Here is a 12,081-nt window from a genome sequence, read left to right on the forward strand (position 1 = left end):
GACAGTTGTGAAGTCAATCTAAGACTGAGAATAATTTGGGTATACAAAGCGTAGCTCTTGATGTTCTACCCACCTAGAAGCATTTCTACCCTTTTTCTCATCCTTCTTTTCTTTCTTTCTAACTCCAAAACTCAACTTAATTCAATTTAAACCCATTCTCTTCTTTACTTATGGTGTAAGGATTCTCTTTAAACATAAGCTCTTTTTTTTTTTACTTTTTTGAAACTTCTTTTGATGAAGTCCCATTCTTATTAAACTATGGTTAGCATTCTTTTTTTTTTATGAGACTTTTCTAGGAGACGTCAACTAGACTTTTCTTTCTCTTTTTCTTCTTAAAAGACTTAGAGCTTTTAACCAAACTTAACCTTAGAAACAAATTTTTTATTTTCTTTTGACCAAGTAATTCTTTCTTTTCTCCCCCCCCCCCTTAATCTCTCTTGTTTCCAAACCTTTACCCAAATCAAAATTCTAACCACCTATTTCTTTCAAAACTAGTCCTATTAGCTAGTTCTAAAGATTCCAAACCTAGCTAAAACAAGAGCCAGTTCTTTGTCATTCTAAATACTCTCAAAGTTTCACAACCTATAGCATTATCAACAAGGAGGCCTCACTCAACAAATTAACACAGGGCTTGAAAGAAAAGGTTGGGGTTCAAAGGTATGGCAAGAGATTGGGTTAAACAAAATAGAGTGGCCAATAGAGATAGTTAACCCAAATGAAAGTTCCATGAGCTAGCATTCATAGTCCATATGCAAGATAATTTAAAGATCAAATTAAAGTCCAAATAATATAGAGATGCAGCAATGATCAATCAAGCTTTACACTAGAAGAAAATGCTTTCAAGTGACACAATGCTTTAAGCTTAGACTCTTCATTTTTTCCCAAAGATTAAACAAGCACCAATGAACTATAAATGAGGGATGTGGGTTCAATCCTAAGACTCTACTTTTACAAGGTAGCTTCATTATCATCCCAAATGCAAATGTATACTAAATGCTTCTAGACTCAATCTTAAAGACAATAATGAATATGCAAAATTACATGCATTTGTTTTTGGTTTTTGAAAATTTTCAAATTTTTTTTTATTTTTCTCAAAACATAGCTATTAACAATGCAACACACAAAATGAAAATCAAAACAAAACACAATGTTAGATGGCTAGTCTCTCCCCCAAACTTAATTCACACTGTCTCGGTGTGAGAAAAGTCCAAGAGAAAGACTAACAAAATAAAGAAAACAAGACTCAAATGATATATACAATGGAAAGTTAGGACCACACTTTGGCCCTAGTTATGAACCTTATGGAATGGAGTGATAGGAGGAGCTCCCTTGAGATCTTGTTGAATTGGTGGAAGGAGAGTGGAGGTTGATAGTGATGACTCTTGAGAGAAGGTCATGAAGCTTATCTTTGTCATATTGATATTTGGGATCTAGCTTGGCTTTGACACTTGCAAAGGGTGAAGAAGGACTGTTGTGCCTCACTTTGTACTCTATTGCTCCATCAACAAGCCCCAAAGGATGCAAACACAAAGTCATAGGAGATGAAACAATGGTGGGAGGGTGGGTTTGTTTCTTCTTCCTCTTCTTCTTGTCAACAACTTTTGTTGCTTGACCCAAATCCCCTTCTCTAGAATCTCTTTTGAGGTCATCAAATAAAGAGTCCAAACACTCACCATCCAAAATGTCCTCATCAAGCTTTGTAGCCTCTTTAATCCCCACTTTATCAACTTGGAGCTCTTTATGTTGATCATTCAAATCTCTATGCTCTGCCTTAGTTGCCACTTCTTCAATAGTGATTGTTCCGCAAAATATTGTAGAGGAAGGATTGATAGGATATGATGTGTTGGGATTCACTTGAAGAAGAGTTACTTTCTTATTTGGGAAATCAATGCTTGCCCCCACAGTGTTGAGAAAGGGAGTTCGTAGTATGAGAGGGAGCTTGTTGGTTTCTTTCATCTTAACTACCATGAAGTCTGTTGGAACTGTGCAATCACCAACCTTGAGGGGATAGTTCTCAATCAAACCAAGTGGAGAATTTGAGGAAGCATCTCCAAACATGATGGAAGAAGAGGGCTGCTTCATGTCTTTGATCCCAAGACTCTTTACCATCTCAAGTGACATCACATTAACACTTGCTCCTGAATCACATAAGGCATCATCAAGTTGTATATCACCAAGTGAGCAAGGTATAGTAAATATGCCTGGATCTTCAAGCTTGGAAAGTGTTTTTGGTTCAAGATGTTGTTCCCTTGGTGAATCAAAGATTCCCATGATTTCTTCCACCTTCTCCTTGTTTGCTAGAATAGCTTTGATGAACTCTACATGGAGAGGAACTTGAGACAAGCTATCCACATAAGGCAAAGGTGCTCCAACTCTACTCATATTAGCTTTGAAACTTGAGAGCACTTTCTTTTTAGCCTTTATAAGAACCCTTTGTGGAAATGGAAGTGGAGGAATATAAAGAGGAAGAGCAACACTTGGTGCATCATTCTTTTTAACCTCCTTGGTGACTATCTCATTACCCCTTGATCCTTTCTCAGTTTTCTCAACTTTAGCAACCACCAAACTCTCAACAGCAGAACCATACAGAAGAGCAGAGATCTCTTCAATAGACCTTTCATTCTCATCAGCATGGCCATCCATTTTTGATTTTTCTAAACTCATACTAGTAACCTTGTTCACTTCTTCCTTGAAGATGGCATTGCAAAACTCCTTTGGGTTTGGTTCCGGTTTTCCCGGTAGAGAACCCATTTGTCTTGTTGAAGAGGAAGAAGCTTGTCCCTGGACCTGTGTTTGCAACCTCTCAATCTTAGCATTTAACTCACCATATACATTCCCAACTTTGTGGTGCATGGTTTTCATTTGTGTGGCAAGTTCAATGGCACCTCTCCCTTGTCCTTCTAGGAGTTGTCTAAGTAGAGCATTTGTGTCATCTACTTAACCTTGAGGGTGTGGTGCATTCATTTGTTGCTGAGGTTAGGAATAAGTTTGAGGCTTGGCTTGGTAGTTCCCTTGAGGTTGAGGATGATAGCTGGGTTGGGAAGGAAAACCAGGAGGTTTTTGTGGTGGATAAGTCTTATCTTGTGGGTTCTCCACATTGGTGTTGCGGTAAGAGAGGTTAGGGTGGTTGCGGTAATTAGGATTGAACTTGTTATACCCTTGGCCACCTACATAGTTGACCTCTTCTTGTCTCTCAACACAAGCTTCCATACCTTCTTGATACCCTTGATAGACATCACTCTCTGTAACAAAGTGGACTGCTTTTGATTGGCAAGTGATGTTCATATATTTTACCTTGTTTTCCCTTAGTTTATTCACAACTTTTGCATCTTTTGCTATCCATTTAGGCCATTATTGTGTAGCTTTAGGACTAATCATGCATTAGAGTATAGTTGCATTGCATTTGCATCTTTTCATGCATAAACAGGTGATTTTGGAGCTTAAGGAGCATGGAAGCAATGCTGAGGAGAAGTGAAGCAATCCTGAGGAGAAAACAAGAAAGTTAAGGCTGTAGAATCAAGGTCCGGAGTCCAACTCGACCGCACACTCGACCACCACTCGACCGTGTGCTGAGAAGGACTCGACCGAGTGGAGAATGCACGAGAGAAGCCAGCTCGACCAGCCACTCGAGCCTGCGCTCGACCGTGTACTTGTTCGAGTCTGTAGTAGAGTTTGTTGATGCACACAAGGTCAAAAGGCAAAGATAGTCTTCAACAGCCTATTGACAACATCCACAGGCTACAAAAGAATTTGAGACATAAGCAAGGAAGAGTAGTTCAACAACAACAAGGTCAAGACATCATGGAGCAACCAGCTATCCATGAGCAGAGACCAAGGCACATTGGTGCAGGAGATGCACCCAATACCCACAACCAAAGGGCTGGAATTGTGCCACCTTCAGTAGCAAACAATAAGTTTGAGATCAAGAGTGGATTGATCTCAATGATACAAGCCAACAAATTTCATGGGTTGCCAATGGAGGATCCACTAGATCACCTTGATGAGTTTGACAGAATATGTGGACTCACAAAGATCAATGAAGTGAGTGAAGATGGATTCAAATTAAGGCTCTTCCCATTTTCTCTTGGAGACAAAGCTCACCTTTGGGAGAAGATTCTTCCTACTGGAGCTATCACCACATGGGATGCATGCAAGAAAGCTTTTCTGGCCAAGTTCTTCTCCAATGCAAGGATTGCTAGGTTGAGGAATGAAATTTCTGGGTTTGCTCAAAGGAATAATGAGAGCTTTTGTGAAGCTTGGGAGAGGTTTAAAGGATTCCAGACTCAGTGTCCTCACCATGGCTTCAGCAATGAGTCACTTCTAAGCACCTTGTATAGAGGAGTGCTTCCCAAGATAAGAATGCTTCTTGATACAGCCTCTAATGGAAACTTCCTCAACAAGAATGTGGAAGAAGGATGGGAATTAGTTGAGAATCTTGCTCAATCTGATGGCAATTATAATGAGGACTATGATAGGACCATAAGGGGCTCCTCAACTGATCAAGAGGACAAGTATAAGAAGGATTTGAAGATGGTCAATGAGAAACTTGACAAGATACTCCTAAGCCAGTCCAAGTCCATTCACTTCATTGGTGAAGAAGAAGCTCCAGTTCAAGAGGGGGAGCCTGAATTTGCTGAGTTGTGCTACATGTGAAACCAGGGAGGATTCAAAGGCTACAACCAAGGAGGTTTCAAAAACAACAATCTCTCTTATAGGAGCACAAATGTGGCCAACCCTCAAGACCAAGTCTATCCACCTCAACAACCTCAACAGCAACAAAACTACATCCCCAAGCAACAACATCAAGTGTTCCAGCCCCAATTGTGTTCCCCACAAGGGTTTCAGACTAACCAAGGCCAGGAACAAGACTTAAGAGCAATGATGCAACAGTTGTTGATTGGGCAAACACAAGGCAAGATTGAGGAAGCCAAACAGTTTGCTGAATTGAATCAAAGGCTCACATCTCAGTACAATGATTTGAACATGAAGTTTGAAGGTCTCAACTCCAGAGTGAAGTATATGGAGAACAACATTGCCTCTACTTCAGCTCCTAAACCCAACCAACTCCCTGGAAAAGCTGTTCAAAATCCAAGGGAGTTCACTGCAAAGGCCATTCATATCTCTGATGAGGAAGTCACTGAGGACAGTGAAGTCCAAGTTTGGGGGAATTCATTAGTTACTGAAGCCCCAAGTGACGTTTGTGCAAAGCAACTGGAGTCCGCTATTGCACTCGACCAAGTACTCGAACAGCCACTCGACCGAGTGCATGCTCGAGTGGTCGATCGAGTTGCAGACTCAGAAGATGTCAAGCCTGCTAAGTACATTCCTCCTGCTTACAAGCCACCTCTTCCATTCCCAGGACGTTTCAAAGCACAAAAGATTAAGGAGCTTAGGGAAATCATTGAGAGAAAGGAGATGATGGCTAAGCAACAAGAAGAAAAGAGAGTTTTAAAGGAAGAAGCTATGGTTGAGGAAGTGTTGGCCATACAAGAGATCACCATTGCTTACCAAGAAGAAGAGAGAGGACCTGCCTTGGAACAGTATGATCCATATCCTCTCTACAAAGATTTTTTGCTTGATTTGTCAAAGAAGAAGGCTGAAGCTCAAGATGAGAAGGATCTTGAGGACCTTGGAGGAGTTATCATTCCAATCAAGCTTAAGGATCCAGGTCCATTCTATCTGCCTTGCACACTTAGCTATCTTCACTACAACCAATGCCTTTGTGATTTGGGAGCTTCAACAAGTGTGATGCCATACTCCATAGCACAAAAGCTTGGGAGAACTGATTTCAAATCCACCAACCTTCATATATGTCTAGCTGATGGGTCAAACAAGGAGATAGTTGGAAGGTTGGAGAATGTCCCAGTCAAGATAGGGAAGGCAAGGGTTCACACTGATTTTGTGGTGTTGGAGATGGACAAGGAACCTGAAGATCCAATCATTCTTGGAAGGCCATTCCTAGCCACTGTTGGAGCAGTTATTGATGTCAAAGAGGGTCTTGTGACCTTGAACATTGCTGAAGATATAGCCATGAAGTTTAACATCTATAACCCAACCAACCTTCCTACCATTGATGATCAACCTTTTACTATCAAGGACAAAGGAGGTCAAGAAGGTTTAAGTGGTGAAGCAACTCCAAAGGCTAAGCTCTCCTCTCAAGATGATTCTGTGGAAAAGCTTAAGAGGTCAGTTCAAGAGTTGACTAGTATGGTTGAGGATCTCCAAGTTAAGCTGAACAAGAGGTCCTTTAAGAAAGCAAGACCAAGGCTCAAAATCAAGAAGAAATATGGTTTGTGTGTTAAGGGTGAGGAGATCAAGGATCAACTTCACAGTGATCAAGAGGTTCCAGGGAGGATTTCATCACCTCCTTGGTATCTAAACCAAGTCTAAAAAGGACACCAAAGTCAAGCTTAGTGACTTTAAACAAGCTCACTAGGGAGGAAGTCCCTAAGGTATCCTTTGTAAATATGGTTTATTTTCCTTGTAGTTTTGATGTGTTTTCTTTTATGTTTGTGTTGGACATGCCTTTAGGTGAAAATGTAGTTGGGTAAGGAGAGATTTAGACTTGGAGAAGGAGACTCGCAGGCCCACTCGACCTGCCCACGAGAGGTACTCGACCGAGCTAGAAAGGAATTAAGGCCCATTTGATCTTCAAATCGCTAGAACGATCAAGTGGAGGGAAGAACAAGAAGAAAAATTTTGAAATTTCAAAATTTGGTCAAGGTGCTCGACCGTGTACAGTCGAGTGTGGGGTCGAGTGGCAGCAAAAAGCAGGTCAAAGATTCCCATTTTAAATTTGAATGGTATGGACGCTCCACCCTTGTCTCTTTGTCCCCTTAGCTTCTTTATATAGACCTTGCACGAGATTATACCTCTCACATTCTCTCATTTGCTCAAAACAATTGAATTCAAGTTTTAAAGTCTCTCTCATAGCTTATATTTTGCTCAAGCTTAGTTCTTTCAAGTTTTTGGGTCACTAACCTATTAACTTTGAGCTTTGAGTCTATTCCCTTCAGTTCTTTTTGAAAAAGAAAAAAAATGTCTTCAAGGATCACTAGGAAGTCTCAACAAACCGCTGCAAACTCCATGGAACGTCATGATGCTAGCCTTGAATCAAGAGGAGAAGCTGGAAGAGCCACTCGACGCCCCACTCGATCATGCACTCGACCGAGTGGCGGTTCGAGCAGCCGGTCGAGCCAGATGTCGTGTCCAAGGAGAGAGAGAGTTGAGGAAGATCCTGAGAGGACTGAAAGTGAGGAGGAAAGGGAGTCAACCCTCAATGAGTTCATGAGGAGACACAAGGCCAAAGGGAAGAGGCCAGCAGTTGAGGTTGAACAAGAGGAGAGTGAGAATGAGAGTGAGGAAGAAAGTGAAAAAGAAGAGATAGAGGATGATGGAGAAGCTGAGTCTTGTGGGTTGTCAAAGAGGCAACTTTATGATGCTTTCATGAGAATGGAGTTCTTAGGGACTAGATATCCACACAAGGAAACCATGGAGAAGCTAGCCATTGGTGAAGATGTGGAGTATCTCTTTGAGAAGAGCAACCTAACCAAGTTTATGGGGCTTTGCATGGAGGGCTACAAAGAAGAGAGTTGTGAGTTTCTAGCTACAGTCAAGCTGCACACATATGCAAGGAAGGATGCTGAGTTTGGAGCTGGTCACATTGCTTTCACAATCAAGGGGAAAAGGTATGAACTTTCAATGAAGAAGATAGCCAATGTGTTTGGCTTTGAGGTTGGGAGCAATAGGAGTTTGATGATTCCAAGAGAAGAATTGTATGCTGTGTGGGAAACCATTGGGGACAACAAATACTACTCATCCTCCAACTCCAAGAGCTCAAGGATAAGGAGCCCAGTCCTAAGGTACTTCCACAAAGCTCTTGCCAACACCTTCTTTGCTAGGAAGGAAACTGGGAAAATTAATGAGGGGGAGCTAAAGATGATTGATTTGGTTCTCAATGGAATCATCTTTCAACCAAGAAATGGTACCATCATTCTTGGGAGCACTGTGGAGACTGACCTAGCAATGGTGCTCATTGACCACATGATTTACTTGAGAAGTTGGGTAGGCAAGTTGGAGAACAAAGGATCAAGAGGAGCACTAACCATTGGAGGCATCATTACTCCAATCCTACAAGCTGCTAAGGTTCCACTTAGAGGAGAAAGGGTTTCACCAAGATGGATTGACTCTAGCTACCTCACCTCTACTCTCATCCTAGCCAAGGAGATGCATCAAGGGAATCACATTTTCAACTTTGAACTTCCAACACTTGGGAAAAAGCAACTGATTTTGCCTAACCAAGAGCTCACCACCATTCAAGAAGGAGCCAACATTGACTTTTGGCCAGCTGAGGAGCATTTGTTTGATGGGATAGTTCAACCTAGAGTTGATGAAGCTGGAGATGTGCAAATGGCTGATGGGGAGGAGCAATTTTACTTTGAGGATTATGAGCTCAACCCAAGAGATAGTAGAGGAGTGAGGGAGGCTACCAAGAGATTAACTCTTTTGCAAAAATGGAACAAATGGCATGGTAAGAGGTTTGATAAGCTGAAGAAGAAGGTGACCAACATGGCTAAGTCTATAAAGGGCTTAAAGAAGGAGATTGCTGAGTTGAAGAGTGGGAATTCTTCACCTACACCATCAAGCCCTTTGAGGAGGAATAGCTCAACTAGAGCACTTTCTAGAGTTGTGAACCCTGTGGAACCAGCTAGGGCTTCAATGTATGAGCCAAATCAGAGGAAGAGGAGCTCAAGTACCCGAGAACAACCATTTTCAAGGTACTCGACCGGGTCACTCGAGCACCCACTCGACCGAGCACCTCCAATGCACTCGGCCGAGTTCCAGCCCAGATCACCCTATGGCTTCCCACCTCCAGCTGCTTATCCAGGATATCCAGGTTACCCTCCCATCCCACCCCAGTACTTCATGGATCTAGCACTCTACCAGCAGTTCTACCAGCAGCAAGGTCAGAATTTTGACACTCGTGCTCCAGCTCGACCCCACCACTCGAGCACGTACTCGACCGAGTCCCGGTCGATTCCCATCGTCGAGCTGCCCCAATCTCCACCTCCAAGTCAACAGCAAGACCCCAACTACTCCTATGACAGCATGCAGATGGATGTGGACAACTACTTCCACAATCCCTAAGGTACCACTATCACATTCACTTGTAGATATCATTGCATTTGATGTTGTGTTTTGTGATTTGTTTTTACTCTTGAATCCTCAATCAAATATCTTTCACACAGGGACTATGTGATTTAAGTTTGGGGGAGGGTTTGAGATAGCATTTGATGTTGTGTTTTGTTTTCTTATTTCAAATTTTTAGCATCATCATGTTAATACTTGCATAGCATCTAAGGCATAGAAAACCCCTAAAAATTTGAAAAATTTTGAAAAAATCTTTATTAAAAAAAAGAGTGTTCATGTAGTTTGCACTGCACATTAGGATCTTGTTTAGCCAAATAAGAGGAAGAGGAGCTCAAGTACCCGAGAACAACCATTTTCAAGGTACTCGACCGGGTCACTCGAGCACCCACTCGACCGAGCACCTCCAATGCACTCGGCCGAGTTCCAGCCCAGATCACCCTATGGCTTCCCACCTCCAGCTGCTTATCCAGGATATCCAGGTTACCCTCCCATCCCACCCCAGTACTTCATGGATCTAGCACTCTACCAGCAGTTCTACCAGCAGCAAGGTCAGAATTTTGACACTCGTGCTCCAGCTCGACCCCACCACTCGAGCACGTACTCGACCGAGTCCCGGTCGATTCCCATCGTCGAGCTGCCCCAATCTCCACCTCCAAGTCAACAGCAAGACCCCAACTACTCCTATGACAGCATGCAGATGGATGTGGACAACTACTTCCACAATCCCTAAGGTACCACTATCACCTTCACTTGTAGATATCATTGCATTTGATGTTGTGTTTTGTGATTTGTTTTTACTCTTGAATCCTCAATCAAATATCTTTCACACAGGAACTGTGTGATTTAAGTTTGGGGGAGGGTTTGAGATAGCATTTGATGTTGTGTTTTGTTTTCTTATTTCAAATTTTTAGCATCATCATGTTAATACTTGCATAGCATCTAAGGCATAGAAAACCCCTAAAAATTTGAAAAATTTTGAAAAAATCTTTATTAAAAAAAAGAGTGTTCATGTAGTTTTCACTGCACATTAGGATCTTGTTTAGCATGTTTCATGTAGGATTGTATAGTATTTGCATTAGGGATCTATGATGATTATTCCCTTGTTAGCTTGTTTATTCACTAGACTAGGATCAATGCCCAAGTTAATAGTACTTTGATGCTAGTTGAGTGGTTAGAAGCATAAGATTGAACCAAGCCTTGAATTCCTACATTGCATTTGGTCTAAATTGAAGCATGTTGAGATTTGAAACCATTTCCTATTTATAAGAACCTAATATTGACTTTAAATTATCAATGTGTGCATTGCCTTAAACTCATGGATACCATATACATATTTGGATCATCTTCTTCCTTTTTACCACTCTTGTTGATCCAAGTAGCTGATTTCCTCATTAAGAATCAGTACCCCTACCCCTAAACCAAACCTTCTTTCAAGGCATGTTTATTCTTGTGTGTGTGAGGCCTTTTTGGGATTGAGCTTGGTAGAAAGTGTTAGGTTTGAACTGACAAGAGTAAAGCCTTGTGTAGTTCTAGTTTGCATTTTTCAAACTAGATAGGACTAGGTGGTTCACTTGTTGGGTTTGGGACTTGGCTATTATGAAAAGAAAAGAAAAAAAAAGAGAAAGAAAAGAGGGTTTAGTCTTTAAGAGGAGAATGTGTTTAAGTAAAAGTCTAGTGAAAGGATGGAAAGTAAAAAATGTTGAGAAGGGTTCTAATTAGAGAAAAGAAAAGAAATAAAAGGAAAGTCTAGCAAAATGCTTATATGTCTTAAGAATAAGAAGAAAAGAGAATCATAGCAAATAAGTAAGAATCCCCCATCCCACTAGAAAGATCAAATAAGAAACATCTCCTAAGACTTGAAAACCAAAAGAGAAAAGGGTGAAAAAGAAGAGAAGAAGTTAAAGGGTAGAACTAGGATCATTTGGGTTTAGATTGCTAGGATAAAACACTTTGGGAGCCTTTGGGTAGACAAGGTTTTATTCTTGTATGTGTCTAGGTGTTCTTACCTTTAGCATTCTTCTAAAGCTCAATCCATTTTCATGAGAGAACCTTGATTTTGATAAGCCCTACTCTAAAAAGAGACCATCATTGTCTCAAAGCCTTTATTTCCAAGCCAAATGAGTTTAAGCATTGCATAGAATTGATTCATGTTCTTGATTAATGAATGTTAAAGGAAATGGTTGATTTGAATGCATGTGGATGTCTAAGGCTCAAATCAGTAAAGGTTGTGATATGCTTGTCTAAAGTCTTTAAGTATAGCTCATTCAACTTGCATCATAGTACTAGTAACTTGGACATTGATTCTAGATAGTCTATTTGCAAGCTTTGGGAGCTGAGATCCCACTTTCAAACCTCACCTACCTTCTTTTGTCTTGATTATTTGCTTGAGGGCAAGCAAAGACTAAGTTTGGGGGTGTTGATGTTCATATATTTTACCTTGTTTTCCCTTAGTTTATTCACAACTTTTGCATCTTTTGCTATCCATTTAGGCCATTATTGTGTAGCTTTAGGACTAATCATGAATTAGAGTATAGTTGCATTGCATTTGCATCTTTTCATGCATAAACAGGTGATTTTGGAGCTTAAGGAGCATGGAAGCAATTTTGAGGAGAAGTGAAGCAATCCTGAGGAGAAAACAAGAAAGTTAAGGCTGTAGAATCAAGGTCCGGAGTCCAACTCGACCGCACACTCGACCACCACTCGACCACCACTCGACCATGTGCTGAGAAGGACTCGACCGAGTGGAGAATGCACGAGAGAAGCCAGCTCGACCAGCCACTCGACCGAGCACTGGTCGAGTTGACCGAACCGTTGACTGCTTTGATTTTTTGTATTTTTAGGGCTTCCACCTCACCTCCTATATAAGGCCCTTGTACCTGCAGCCACAAAGGAGTCCAGCTTTTTAGAGAGTCAAAAACCTAGTTTTTACCT

General features: G+C 41.3%; 1 non-coding gene across 1 annotated transcript; it reads right to left on the reverse strand.

Moving 5' to 3' along the window:
- Nucleotides 1-4,197: 4,197 nt before the first annotated feature.
- On the reverse strand, nt 4,198-4,304 carry LOC147928569 (small nucleolar RNA R71). The gene has a single exon (XR_015581050.1). It is a non-coding gene; the product is annotated as a small nucleolar RNA R71 (small nucleolar RNA).
- Nucleotides 4,305-12,081: the final 7,777 nt, after the last annotated feature.

The sequence above is a fragment of the Camelina sativa genome, chromosome 14 (genome assembly GCF_030686135.1).
Source record: "Camelina sativa cultivar CO46 ecotype springtype chromosome 14, ASM3068613v1".
Lineage (NCBI taxonomy): Eukaryota > Viridiplantae > Streptophyta > Magnoliopsida > Brassicales > Brassicaceae > Camelina > Camelina sativa.